Source organism: Schistocerca cancellata, chromosome 5 (genome assembly GCF_023864275.1).
Source record: "Schistocerca cancellata isolate TAMUIC-IGC-003103 chromosome 5, iqSchCanc2.1, whole genome shotgun sequence".
Classification (NCBI taxonomy): Eukaryota; Metazoa; Arthropoda; class Insecta; order Orthoptera; family Acrididae; genus Schistocerca; species Schistocerca cancellata.
Genome location: NC_064630.1, coordinates 420,223,709 through 420,238,972, shown reverse-complemented (window position 1 = coordinate 420,238,972; position 15,264 = coordinate 420,223,709).

Sequence of the window (15,264 nt, the reverse complement as noted above, 5' to 3'; positions counted from 1 at the left end):
GCCAGAACCGCTAGATCACCGCGGCCGGCGCTCAATTATTTCTGCAGCGGATTTCCAACGACTTGTTGAGTCCATGCCACCTCGAGTTGCTGCACTACGCCGCACAAAAGGAGGTCAGTCACGATATTAGGAGGTATACGGTGACTTTTGCACTCATTGTATGAGTGCCTCAGGGAACGGCGTTAGGGCCCTCGCTTTTGATGTTGTTTGTTTACCTGCCAAACGGTACTAACTATTACCCCTAACACTTTCCAGGTGGTGCAGTATGTAACAGGTTATGAAGATGCGAAATGCAACGATCACGTAGGCCCAGCCGTATGAAAGATAGGTAGGATACTGTGAAATTGTAATCACTCTGCCGGCCGCGGTGGTCTCGCGGTTCTAGGCGCGCAGTCCGGAACCGCGCGACTGCTACGGTCGCAGGTTCGAATCCTGCCTCGGGCATGGATGTGTGTGATGTCCTTAGGTTAGTTAGGTTTAAGTAGTTCTAAGTTCTAGGGGACTGATGACCACAGCTGTTAAGTCCCATAGTGCTCAGAGCCATTTGAACCATTTTTTTGTAATCACTCTACAAAAGGAGCTTGCTTACAAAACAATCGTGAGTCCCATCTTAGAATGTTACTCAAGTGCGTGGATCCCTTATCAAATAGTATTAACAATCGTGTTAGTCCTATTTGTTATAGATTCCAGACACATGTGTACACAAAAATGGGCCGCACAATTCGTCACAGCCTGTTCAGCAGAATGGCGTCACGGGAACGCTGAAACTGCAGACGCTTGAAGACGGACGTCAACCATCCGCCAAAGGAGTATGTACAAAGTTTCAAGAGCCACATTAAGTGAGAAATCTACTAATCTGCTACAGTTCCCTACGGCAGGGACGGCTAAGAGAAGATTAGACCAATTACAGCACGTACAGAGGCGTTCACGTTATCATTCTTCCCCCGTTTCACACTCCCTGCACTTCAAAATTGTTTCCGGAGTACGGATGTAGATGTAGAAACATGTCTACCTTAACATTTGTCGATACATTTCTTAGTTGCCCTAAGCTTAAAATACGTTGGAAACACGAAACCTGATGTACAAAAACGCTGACAGAGGAAATACCACTATAGAAAATACAGAAATTGAGGACGATGAAGGTGATGAAGGGAAGACAAGAACAAGTTGTTCATTCACTACCACCAGTGAGCAAATGATGTATATTGCTACTAAAGGAAATAACAGAGCAACGTTCAGGGGTCTGAGTAGTTCAAGCCTGAAAAATGTGAGGTATTCAGAATGTAAAATATTCTTAGTCGTTATCCTTCATGCAAACAGACGAGACTCATTTGTACAGGAGAGGAAATGCAAAGAAGGTGAAGAGGTATTGCAGTGTATGAGACGAACGAAGGGGTAGGAGCGGCACGAGTATAGTTACGAAAAATGTAAATCAAAAATTTTAAAAATCCGTAACTTTTTGAGATTATTTTTAAGTTACGCTTAAGTTTTACTTCATGCTTATTAAACTCTATATTTTATTACTAGATACGGTAGGATCGACACTCTATCCTCATATTCAAACAAATATTTTCCGGAACGAAACACAAAATTGCGATGCGAGATCTTGCCTCTCCGAAATCTGCATATTCTGACAATTGGTGTATTTTTATAAATATTGTTACGGTTATATGATTTTGGCAATGCAATGTCGCACATGCGGTTTTGAATTTCAACCCGAAATTTTTATTCCGACTTTTTTCTTTCCTTTGATATTTCATTCACGTATGCGATATAAGTGTTTCCTTTTTTAATTCACACACATATATTCATTGACTATTTGTAGAGTTTAGCTAATTTAGGCAACATAAGCAATAAGCTATGGCGATAATTCTAAATCAAATCGGAAGAAAGTGGGCGCTTAACAAACCAAACATCATCATCATCATCATCATCGAGTTCAAGAACAAGTGGTACTCAAAAGGTGCGAGGAAGGGGCTGTATGGCAGGTGGTCGTACTAAACAGAACCGATTGCTGAGTAAGATTTTGAGTGACACCTGCAGAATGGGGACATGCGTGGTCTTGAAGCACCACAATGTCTTTCGGTTTGAATTGCGCGCTTAAGTATCCTCAGTGTTTCGCAGTACCGTACTGCACGGACCGTTTCACCTCCGGGAAAGAACTGAACAAGCAGAAGGCTGTCTGTCCCGTAGCAGAGTGCACTTGATTTTTTGTGCTGACGACGTTGTTTAGAATTTTTGTTTTCTAGGGTATTGTGACCGCCTCCACTCCATCGACTCTTGTTTTGATTCTGGAGTGACACGACAAACCCAAGATCCATCACCGCTCAAGATTCTGTTTAAGAATTTATCTTCCTCGTCACTGTACAGGGTAAGAAACGTCAAAGCACTGTCAAGTCGCTTCGTTTTGCGGAAATCCGCAAACATTTTCGGAAGCCAACAGGAAAATAGTTCGTAAAAATTTAAGCGATTATTGACAATCTCATACAATTTTCAAATTGTACAAACTCATCCCAAAGCATTCTTATTGTGAACCGTCTGTCTTCACGAATTTTCTCAATCACTTTCTCAACCAAACCATCATTGACAACAGAAGTCTGCTACTCCTCGCTCCATCATGAACAATAGTTCGTTTAACATCGAACTGTCTCATCCACTTTCTCAAAATTCCGTCAGTCATCCCATTTTAACCATAAATCTATACAATTCGAAGGTGAATTTAAGATGGCTTAATATTCTTTGCGTTCAAAAGCCATATTATACAGCGCATTTCATAGTCGGCGGGCTCAGAGATTGTCTTAGACATTTTGAACGTTCACTAACAAATATAAACATAGTATAGTTCGACTGTAATGGCATCAGTGGAAAGACAACGAACCAGAGAGACGAGTGCGAATGTGCGAAACTGCGACACTAGTGCTATGATGGAGGAAGAAGGGAACGGTATTTTCTTTAGGAACACGCCTCGTACATGTATCAATTTCCAAAATTTGCAACTAACTTTCTGAGAAGAGAGTAGCTTGAAAACTAAGAATCTCGAAAATGGCAATGAATGCTAGAAGGACTTCTACTTTTAATACAGGATACTTTTCAATTGCTCGAGTGAGGGCCTGCCCACGAGAATGGGCTGGTGGTCTGAGCAGTGACACTCAAGCTAGGTACCATTCACACACTGACCTCACCTACTGTTAACAACAAATCCGACACGGGTCGTGAATCCACAGTTAAAACCGACAAACCAGAAGACGTTGATTAAGGAAAGAGAGTAAGGTAAGCAGCCCCTAAGAGAAAGTAAAAAAAGAAGAAAAACAGGAAAACAACTGAAAGAAATAGCTGTCTCCTCATTTATGTGCTCGTTACCGCCGTACTCACTGAAGTACTATTAACTATGAGTGTGCACTTTTACTGCGTAAGTTATGAGGGTATCAAAAGTTATGATAATTTGTTGCTATTATGAACGGTACAGTCACATTAATGTGACCACCGCCTACGTCCGAAGTCAGTGTGCAACGACAGATGGCAGCACTAGCGGTGCAAGGTATACGATGATAGTTTGATAAATCTGGTAAAAAAGAAAGGAAAAAATATTTGTTTCGTAAACAGGTCATCTTACTTCTCTACATACTCTCCTTTCAGAGATATATACTTAGCCCAGCGAACCTCCAGCTTTCCCATAAAAAAAAAAATAGGTTCTGTCAAACTATGCAAAGTACTTGTTGACTGCAAAATTTCGTCCCAGTGATCGATGGTTTCAAGTTATGCAACAGGAAGAAGTCACTAGTGGCTAAGTCTGGTGAGTAGTGTGGACGAGGAACCAATTCAAAACCTAATTCATGTACTTTCGCCATTATTATCGCGGATGTGTGGGATTTTTGCATTATCATGGTTAAAGAGCACTTTTTTGCTTGCCAGCATGTATTTCAGCCAATGCAAGTTTCAAATGCTCCAACAGTGAAATATAACACGGTCTAGTTATGGTACTCGCTTTTTCCAAGTAATCTATGAGGATTATTGCTTGGGAATCCGAAAAACAGTGGCCATCACCTTACCAGCCGAAAAAATGGCCTTCGCCTTCTTTGGCGCACTTCCAACAGCGTTTGTCCATACTTTTGATTGCCGCTTTGACTCTGGTGAGTAATGATGGATCCAGGTTTCATCAACCGTAACAAATTGGTGCAAAACGTCTTGAGGATTGCGGCCTCCTCCACGCCCTCCTCACACACAACTTCTTCATAGCCAATTCTCCGTGCGGGACATTATGCACTCGCTCATTTGGAGGCCCATTGTCTCAGAAATCTGACGAATTTTTATTTAGCGGTCTTGCATTACCGTATCACGTATTTTTTCAGTCGTTTCCTTTGTGATGTTCTGAATTGGACGGCCTGACCGCACTTCGTCTTTTGCGCTTGTCCGATCCCTTTTAACTCGTTAATCCAAAAGTAAATGCTCTTCGGTGATGGTGCAGAGTTTAAGTGAACTTCATCCAATTCTGTTTTGATTCGTACGGCAGTCCAGCTCTTCAAATGAACCTGGGAGAAACTCGAGTTTCTCCGTTTCCAATCTCATGTCAGTCGACACACTGACCAATTCCGACGGCTCTCAATAATCAACTGAATGTCGCACATTGTTGAAATTCTTTGTAGGATCCTTTGAATAAACACGCTTGCCAACCATGAAAGCAGAACAAAAATATTCCATTCTTTCCTGGAACTTGACCAGATGTGTCAAATCACCCTCCTACAAGCGTGTCAGTGGCATGCGGAAAACAATGAAATCGTTGTCGTAATGCGGAAACAGCGCGATTTATCTGACGTCCAAATGGCATGATAATTGGCTTTCGGACGAAGGTTGGAAGTATTTGCGAGATGACTAAGTTTGTAGCCGGCCGGAGTGGCCGAGCGGTTCTGGGCGCTACAGTCTGGAACCGCGCGACCGCTACGGTCGCAGGTTCGAATCCTGCCTCGGGCATGGATGTGTGTGATATCTTTAGGTTAGTTAGGTTTAAGTAGTTCTAAGTTCTAGGGGACTTATGACCACAGCAGTTGAGTTCCATAGTGCTCAGAGCTATTTGAACCATTTGACTAAGTTTGTAAACTGTTCGCTTGCATCCGTGGTTACCACGCATGATAAAATGATGCTCTCCAAAAGGGGCACTGAGGCAATTGTGGTGCACTACAGGCCATAGACAACAGGGGTGAACGACGGTAGGAGACATACAGGTGAACAGATGTGCAACGGGTGACCAGCTGACTGCCCAGATGAACCAAGGGGCTACCGACAGTGCCACCTCAGCGACCATTCGGCGAACGTTGCTGCGGTTGGGCTTCCTCAGCAGGTGCCTCATTCATACACCCCTCTTGGCTGCTGTTCATCGGCGACGAGGGGTAGAATTTGCACACCAATACCGCAACTGTACATCCACTGATTGGCAACAGGTGGCGTTTTCTGATGAATTACGTTTTATGTTTCATCGGACAGATTGCCATTGGCGTGTGCGGTGCAGCGTCAGTCTCTGAAAGCAAACACTCTATAACGATCGTTGAGAGGGTCTAGGCCGCAGGTATGGTATCGTCCAGAGATCGTGCCACACCAAAGATGGCAACGTGAATCGATGCCACAGATATTAGCGAACGCTTGCTACAATCCGCAACTACATATAGGACGCGCTCCTGAACAGGACGCCTCCGCTCTCAGCACAGCAGCGCCCTCATGCCGAGGGCAATATAGTGGCGAGCTAGTAAAAGCTCTGCCCTGTTTGAGACTTCAGCCACAACACATCATCGAGTATGACACTGACTGCTAAAGTTTCAGGTGGACATATACTTTTGTCAATGTTGAACATTGTACCGCAGTAGAACAGATTGTTAATTAGTGCATCAAGTGGTGCTATGCTAACCTATGATAATTGCAGATTTTCTAGTACTCCTATGGAAAGGAAGTATGTCAAAGTTAAATATTTTATCCCTTTATGTAATAAATATAACTAATACTTCATCCGCTCTAATGTGACGGGCTTTCTCCCAAAGCAGTCAAAGGACCCACAGTTGTAGCTAGACGAAAGTAGTTTCGCCTGATCACAACAAATGGTGGCGACGATCGGCGTTTAACCGGATGGAATTACAGGCCAACTGCCTGCCTGCTGCACACGTCTTCTTCTAAATTTTGTTGTTCTGCTTGTAGCCAGTTATCTTGCTGTGTGTCCAACAACATGTCTCAGCTGCCACAGGAAGTGTCTCTAACCGAACTCGCACAGTTTCAGGAGTAGCAGACACAATGCCTGCTGGTCACTGTCATAACGTCACTACACCGCGGGGTTTGCGACGGATTGTGCGACCCCTCCCGCCGGAGCTTCGAGTCCTCCCACGGGCATGAGTGTGTGTGTTGTTCTTAGCGTAAGTTAGTTTAAGTAGTGTGTAAGTGCAGGGACCGATGACCACAGCAGTTTGGTCCCTTCGTAAGTCACACACATTTGAACACACACACATATGACGTCACTACTCAACAAATAAGCAGCGCCGCCGCCGGTAGCTTCTCCGAAATTGCGCCCACACCACAGCCGAGATGAAGAACAGTCGAAGTACAGGGTGCAATTAGAGGCCGCTTCACCAATGTATGAAGCCCAGTGTTTACGTTCCATCCGCCGTTGGTCCCGAAATCTATAAAATCTGTGCAAAGCTCTGGACCGAAACTGTTCCGGAGAACGTCAAATACGACAACCTCGTGACAAAGCTAGATGAATATTTTGACAGTCAAATTCACGTAGCAGCTGCTCGGCTTAAATATTTTACTCTGAAACGGCAAGCAGCCTACTCAGACAGTTAACAACGGATAGCAGAACTCAGAGGTCTCATCAGTCACTGCAAGTTTAAATGTACGTGTGCAATAAACTAAAGTGACATAATGTGACAGTGTTCAAGTAATTAAGTTTGGTGCTCAGACAACCAGTATGAACAGTACAAATTAAAACTTTCAGACTCATAGCACACGAATGTGTCACAAAACTCTAGGAGGAAGTCGTGTCCTCAGTGTTTTTCGAAGCATGATCGGAAAAATTATCCGTTAGCATGAAACGAGTACCCTTAGCTGCATCGGTATCTCCTGCTTTCTGGGCAGACGCTCTATCCATCTCTCTCTCTCTCTCTCTCTCTCTCTCTCTCTCTCTTTCTCTCTCTATCTTTTTTTTTTTTTTGCTCGTTGTGTTTGGTCGTTCGGACATCACATGACATCCGTTCAAGTTCGTTGTTGACCCTTTCACTCATTTTTTTTATTACAGAGGCCAACCAGCTCTCTGACCGAACACGCTGAGCCACCGTGCCGGCTCATGTATATAAAATAATCCGTGCCACAAAGCTAGTCGCTTTCGATGTGGACGTGAAGGTCACATTCAACCAGTAGTATGTTTACCCGGTAGAGAAGGCAAAGACTAGCGCACGGCGGCCACAGCAACGCTGTCAACAAGTGTACACAGTACAGGCCGTGCCACTCACTCAAGTGCGTGCCGTATCACATACTTCCGCATCGCGGAGAGTTTCCTCTGCGATACGCCGGGAGGCCAACAAACTTATTGTTAATTTAAAAGTGGAACACAGGGCAATTAAGTTACAGTCGGAAACTGGTGCTTATATTTCTCTTATGAATAAAGACATTTGTTCCAGAACCGGTTCATTTATTTATCGTATCCAAGACATCACCATTTTACAAAAAAAAAAAAAAAATATTACAATGCAAGAGAAGCAGTTATAATACAATAATACATGGTTATAAGGTAAATTAATACAATAATATAGGAAAGTATGTAACATATAATGATAAGCGCTGAGGATGCGAAACAGCGATTTTCATATCCCACGTGAAGCCCAATACACTGCAGCTTGGATAGCCTTGTCATTTGCTTCAAATAGGTCTTGAGTCGAACACCGGTTGTTTAGTTTCCTTCAGACCAGTAGGTGTTGTGGGTCTTGCTGTTCTCCACACTCGCAGGGCTCGTCTGCACTGATGTAGCCCCATTTTTCCAAGTTTGCTCTGCATCTTGATACGCCTGTTCATAGTCTATTCAGGGCTTTCCAGGTCGTATATGGGAGTTCAGAGCCAGCTGTGGGTTCTTTCCTGGGGCTATTCCCTGGTCTTCCTGGGTCCACATTGTACCACAGCTCTTCTCGTCGTGCTCTAGGCGATAAAAGAGTTGCTTCAGTTGTTCGTAGGAAACTCTTCCTTGATTTAAGTCGGCGAGGTTGAAGACTGTATCCGAACATTGGATGCCTAGGATCTGTCTCCTGTTTATGTTTCTCGATTTCTGCGGCAGTCCTTCTTCTGATGTCTGGCGGGGCTATGCCCATGAGGTGGTACAGCTGCTTTGTGGGAGTTGGGTGGAGGCATCCTGTCACGATGCGTCCAGTCTCATTCAATGCTATATTTACTTGTTCAGCGTGGGTGGAATTTTGCCAAACGGGTGCCGAGTACTCCGCAGTGGAGAAACATAAAGCTAAAGCTGACGTGCGGAGAACTGTAGGTTGCGCTCCCCATCTGCTATTTGTTAACTTGCGGATGATGTTGTTCCTGGCACTCACTTTCATCTTTGTGGCCAAACAGTGTTCCTTGTAGGTGAGAGCACGGTCAAGTTTAATCCCAAGATATTTTGATGTGTCGCAGTGAGATAGATGTTGTCCCTTCCAGCTTATTTTGAGTTTCCTCCTTGCTTCCTTATTACGTAGGTGAAAAGCACAGACCTGGGTTTTTGCTGGGTTTGGTTTGAGGTGGTTATTATCATAATAGTCACCCAGCTTTTCAATCGCTAAAGTTAATTTACTTTCTACCTCTTCAAAGGTTTTTCCCTGGGTGGCAACGACTGTATCGTCTGCATAGATGAAGAAGCCAGCGTCCATGCTGATCGGTTGGTCATTGGTATAAATATTATACAGCAATGGGGCGAGGACGCTACCTTGAGGTAGGCCGTTTTTCTGGGTCCGCCATCGGCTCTTCTTCGACTGCAGCGTGACATAATACCGTCTATTCTGCAACAGGCACTGGATGAATTGCGCCAGTCGGTAGTCTTTTGTGGTGTTATATATTTTTGATATTAACTTACTGTGGTTTATGGTGTCGTAAGCTGCTGTAAGGTCGATAAAGGCTGCTCCTGTAATTTGTTTCCGCTTGTATCCATCTTCTATGTACTGTGTAAGGTTGAGGATTTATCCACAGCATGACCATCCTGGGCGGAATCCTGCTTGCTCTTTAATTACATTCTTGTCTACATGTTCTGAGATGCGGTTAAGGATCATTCTTTCTAAGACTTTATAGAGCTGACAGAGCAGGGAGATAGGCCGAAAATTTTTAGGGTCTGTGGGGTTTTTTCCAGGTTTTGGTATAGCTACTATATTTGCCTTCCGCCAAGTCTTGGGGATTTTCATTTCTAGAACACATTTGTTCATCATATCTAGTAACCACCGTCTGGTAACAGGTCCGAACATTTTTATTTGTTCTGGGCGTAGATCATCTATGCCAGCGGCTTTATTAATTTTCATTATAGAGATGGAATCTTCTAATTCTTTCAGAGTAAAGGGGGTGCCTAGGTGGTCTTTTTCTTGAGTGCCTCTCTGTAGTTTCTTTCTTGGGTGCTTCCTGTTGGTTTTACCATTAAGTAGAAGTCGATTTGCTATTTGATTTGGTGTGACCTTATACAAATTTTGTGTATTAGATGTGGGGTCATTATTGATGTTTTTAAGGAGTTGCCAGGCCTTTTGGCTATTCTGTTTCATGTCTAGGTTTGTGATTAGATTACACCATTTCATTGTTCTTGAGGCTGATATGGCCTGGAGGAGTTCTTCTCCCGCCATAGTTGTTTCCTCTGAAAAAGGGTTTTCCTCGAAGAGCTGTTGGTAATGTTCCAGAAGAACCTTTGAGTTTCCGTCAAGTCCAGGGATATAACTAGTTCTGCAGCCTCGGGGGATATTTCTTCGCGAGACAGTTTTAACTAATTCAATGAAAGTGTCATATTTTTCCGGGCTAGCATCAAGGTTCTGCACCTCTTTGTCAAGTTCTTCAGAGAATTTGTCCCATAGGGCACGTTTAAAATTAAAACGTCTTTGGAAATGGGTGGTTGCTGGTTTAACAACTGCTTCGACCAGACATAATATAGCTCGGTGCTGTGTATGTGGGAGGGGTTCTCCCACATCCTTCCTGGTTTGATGTGCTACGTTTTCGCTGACAAAGATGTTATCTGGATTGTATCCACGGTTCCACCTGCTGCTGTTGAAAGAATATGGAAGTTTGGGGTCGTGTATTAATTTAAGGCCAGTTGAGTCTGCCCAGGTTTCTAGGTCGTCCCCACTTTTGTCTGTGTGCCTGTACCCCCAGGCTGATCCATGACAGTTGAAGTCGCCCATTACTATTTTCGTTGGTTGTGAGTTGAAGTTGGTTGGCTCACTGAATTCAACACCAAGACACCACAAAAAGGCTTTTATCAAAGCCAGCGCTAAATATAATGTCCATAAACATTGAAGGGCTCTCTCATGAGAAAGAAGTGCTACTTGCTGTAGCATGTAAAACTCACAACTGTGATCTCTTATTAATCCAAGAGACCCACATTGGCCCCACAAATAGAAGACCAAAGATCCACGGAATGAAATTAGTAATTGAAAGACCACACTAGCAATATGGCAGCGCAGTCTTCGCCAAAATGGGCTTAGGTATTATATCTGCAGAACTGACATCTCAAGAAGACATCGAAATCTTGACTGTAGAGCTACAGTCCTGCACTGTGACGTCTATATATAAGCCACCGGGCAGGGAGTTCAGATTCAGTGAGCCAGAACCGGTAGTCCACCACTACTGCAGCTTACTTCTCTTTTGCCTGCCTACAATGGACAAGAAATTCCAGTACGTGGCTTGCGTAGTTTGCCAGAAACTTTCCAGGGAGTGACAAAGAGTGTTTGTTTTCATCTTCTCAATTCTAAAAAAATTGCAAATATTTTTGGGTTAAATTAGCTGTTACTTAGTGCATCAATTGATGCTCGCTAGTCCATGACAGCTGTAAATTATCCATTACTCCTGAGGCAAAGAGGTGTGGAAAATTTAAATAAGTCTTTTATCGATTTATGTAATAAAGTGTACTAATATTTGATATCACAGATCAAATGGATTCGAAATTGCGAATAAGGACTACTGTCAGCTGTAGAATGGAATAACGACAATGAAAATTTGTACTGGACCGAGACTCGAACCCTATTTCCCGCTTATTGCCAGCGGTCGTCTTACCACTTTTTTTTAATCTCATTTTGATCGTTATTGTTCGTTCTGTTTGTTCGGGGCGGACGTCCCCTGACGCTTGTTCAAGTTCATCATCGATCCATTAACTCAGCTTTTTTTTTTTTTTTTTTTTAATTGCAGAGGGCAGCTAACCCTCTGACCGAAGACGCTGAGCTACCGTGCCAGTGACCATTTGGCTATCCGTGCACGTCTCACGGCCATACCCAAACTTCCATATGTCGTGAACCATGCGTCTACGACCACTACTTGTACATCCATTATGTATATTGCCGTAGAGGTCAGACGTTGTACTCGAATGCCGCTTGCCCAGTATCGGCAGACAAATACGATACTGCAGCGCCTGTTTATTCTGATTACGATGCAAAGTTCCTTTCGACATGCATGCATTGTAATCAAAATAACACAGGCACTGCAATATCGTAATGTTTCATGTGTTCTAGTGTGGTGACCCTTCTCCCAGAGCATTTAAAGAACCCACAGTCTTGGTCGGCGAAAATAATTTCTCCCTGTCACAACAGGAGGAGTGATCATTATGGTCTGTGGAATGTTTTCCTTGGCATTCCCTGGGTTATCTCGTCATTCTGGAATGCACAATAGATTAGCACAAGTATGGATCTATCCTTGGGCACCGTGTCCACCTCTACATGCCGTTTGTTTTTCCTCGGCACGATGGTATCTATCAGTAAGACAACGCAAGACTTTCCGGGCGGGAAGGAGCGCCTGGTCCCCGGCACGAATCCGCCCGGCGGATTTGTGTCGAGGTCCGGTGAACCGGCCAATCTGTGGATGGTTTTTAGGCTGTTTTCCATCTGCCTCGGCGAATGCGGGCTGGTTCCCCTTATTCCGCCGCAGTCAAACTATGTCGGCGATTGCTGCGCAAACAAGTTCTCCACATATGCGTACACCACCATTACTCTACCACGCAAACATAGCTGCTACACTCGTCTGGTGTGAGACGTTCCCTAGGGGGTCCACCCGGGGCCGAACCGCACAATAACCCTGGGTTCGGTGTGGGGCGGCGGAGGGGTGAAGTGGACTGCGGTAGTAGTCGTGGGGTTGTGGACCACTGCAGCTGTGGCGGGGACGGAGCCTCTCCGTCGTTTTTAGGTCCCCGGATAACATACAATACAATACAGCACAAGACAACGCAACGTGTCACACAGCTCGCAGTGTACGTGCGTGGTTCGAAGAGCACCAGGATGAGTTTACCGTACTCCTCCGGCCACCAACGTCTCAGGATTTAAACCCAATCGAGAATCCGTGGGACCAACTGTATCAGGCTGTTCGCGGCATGGATCCTCAGCAGAGAAATCTAACGCAGATGGTCACGACACTGGTGTCGGCGCGGTTCCACATCCACACCACAACCTCACCGACTTTCTTCCTGAACGTCTCACAGTAGTTCACGATGCAGAAGGTGGTTATTCAGGCTTCTTACAGGTGGTTACGTTACTACGACTGGACAGTGTAGTTCTTAAATTAATTACATGAAGCATTTACTCCTCATATTGCTTTTTTTTCTGAATTGCCACTTCTTGGACAATATGCTAAAGCAATGTATTGTTCACTTTTGTGAAAAAACTACAGGGCGTTCATAAAGTCCCTTTACAACTTCAAAATTTTATTGCAACGACAGTTTTTGAAACAATTTTAACAAAATTTCTTTTAATGAAATCACTGTTTCCTAAATTTTTATATATACTAAAATTTTGTGTTTCAGATACTTTGTTGATGGAAGGAACTGAACCTCTATAAAATTGCAACTCCTCAAGAGAAGGCACAATGTGTGTCCTGGTTTATTGAGACAAAATCGGATGTTCAGACACAACGAAACTTCAGAACGAAGTATGGAAGAAATTCACTATCGCGCCCTCCAGTCCGTGCATGGCACAAAAAATTTATGGAGACAGGGACAGTGGTGGAGGAGCTGGTGACCAAAATCATCCGAGGAAAACATCGATCGCGTTTTAAACGTCTTCACTCGTTCACCTACAAAGTCCATCCGCACTGCTTCCAGACATTTGCAACTACCACGTTCAGCTGTGCATAAGGTCCTCCAAAGAACTTACGGTTGTACAAAGTGCAATTGATACAAACACTTGAGCAAATTGCATCTACATCTACATACATACTCCGCAATCCACCATACGGTGCGTGGCGGAGGGAACCTCGTACCACAACTAGCATCTTCTCTGCATGTACCACTCCCAAACAGAACGAGGGAAAAATGACTGCCTATATGCCTCTGTACGAGCCCTAATCTCTCTTATCTTATCTTTGTGGTCTTTCTGCGAAATATAAGTTGGCGGCCAAAACGGACAGAGTTTGCACTCAACATGCTGGAACGCCTTTCGGAGGATGAAGCATTCTTCAAGAGAGTTTGTTTCAGTAACGAGGCAACTTTTCATGTTTCTGGGACATTAAACAGACACAATGTGAGAATCTGGTGATCTGAACACCCCCATGTGACTAGGGAGCTTAACCGAGATCGTCCAAAAGGGAATGTGTGGTGTGGAATCATGTGCAACCGAATAATTGGTCCATTTTTTCTTCTACGAGTCAACAATTACTGCAGATCTAGAATTAGATTTTCACTCTGCAGCGGAGTGTGCAACTTGTAACCTCCCCCTGACTTATCGACCTTAATGACAGTGAAAAATTAAACCGCGTGTACCTAATGGAAATTTGGGAAAAGCAATCGTCACCGAAGTTAATTTGTCGGTAAAGAGGGAGGAAAGGGTTACATCTAAATGAAAGGAAAAATGCAAATGAAACTGGTGGAAATTAATTTTGAAAAGGGGTAAAGTTAATAAAGAAAGCAAATGTGCGGCCGTTACGTTAACAATTAACTAGCGGTAATTAGATATTTGAGATTTGGGGGAAATTACGGTCGCCAGTCCTAAGGACAATTACTATAGTAACTGAAAAAGAAAGGTTATTACACATATAATTAGCACTAGAAGTGTGGCAACTGAAGGTTGACACGTGTAGTGTGAAAACTGAAAGTTTGTCAGAAGTAATAAATTTCGCTACACTCTGACTTAATTTAGCAAAAGAATTAATAAAACCGGAAAATCGAAAGTTAATTTAGTGACTGAAGTTAATAGTGAGCTTTCTTTCTGAAGCACATCGAAATTCAGTAAAATACGGTTAGTCTTGGACTACCTCAACAATCATTTCAAAAGCTACTTGAATCTACGCAATTTAGAAATAAGAGATTTAGCTTTGAACTTGAATTAAATGATTCTGAACAATTAACAATAGTAAAATTTAGTACGTACCAAGCTGAGCTACAGTCACAGGTAAGCTAAAATACGGTAACAAAACTCGCACTCTAATTTGTGTTTGTGTAATCTAAATATTGTAGCCAGCTATGAATACCTTAACTGAACTTTGAAATTAAAGCAGTGAAATCGAATGATGCTGGCGTTTGAATTTCAACGACACTCGGGTTCATTCCGGAAAAGGAAGGGACCCTGCTTGGTAATGCAATTGGCACAATGAGCAACAAAGGTTCATGCTACATTGCTGTAATTTAGTTATGAAAATGGAACAGTTTGAAAAGCTGAGGTCTGCCATACAGTTTTAAAACTTTACGTGCTTCCAGTCTTCCTTGTTGGTTGATTGAAGGTTTGAAGCCGTCGATCGAGGAGGTGGCGACAGTCACTCATTGTCGGCCGTCACTGTTGCAGAAGCTGGATGTTGGCGCGCCTTCTTCTCGACACGGTCACCAGGCGAAATGGGCTCTTGATGTGCGCCAGCTAATGCTTCCCGTCCGCGACACCGTGTCAGAAACTATCATAGCAAGTCGAGCGCAATTACATGCTGCCTAACCCCGAAAGCGCGGCAACTCGCGGGAGCGTCACACAACACACCTGCTCCGCTGCACCACCCCAGCCAGACTCTCTCTCTGCCCGCGCTCCACGCGACAGAGTTAACACTACCAAATATCCTAAACACTTTGGTTCTCCGCACGACCTATCGATGTATTCGTTCGAT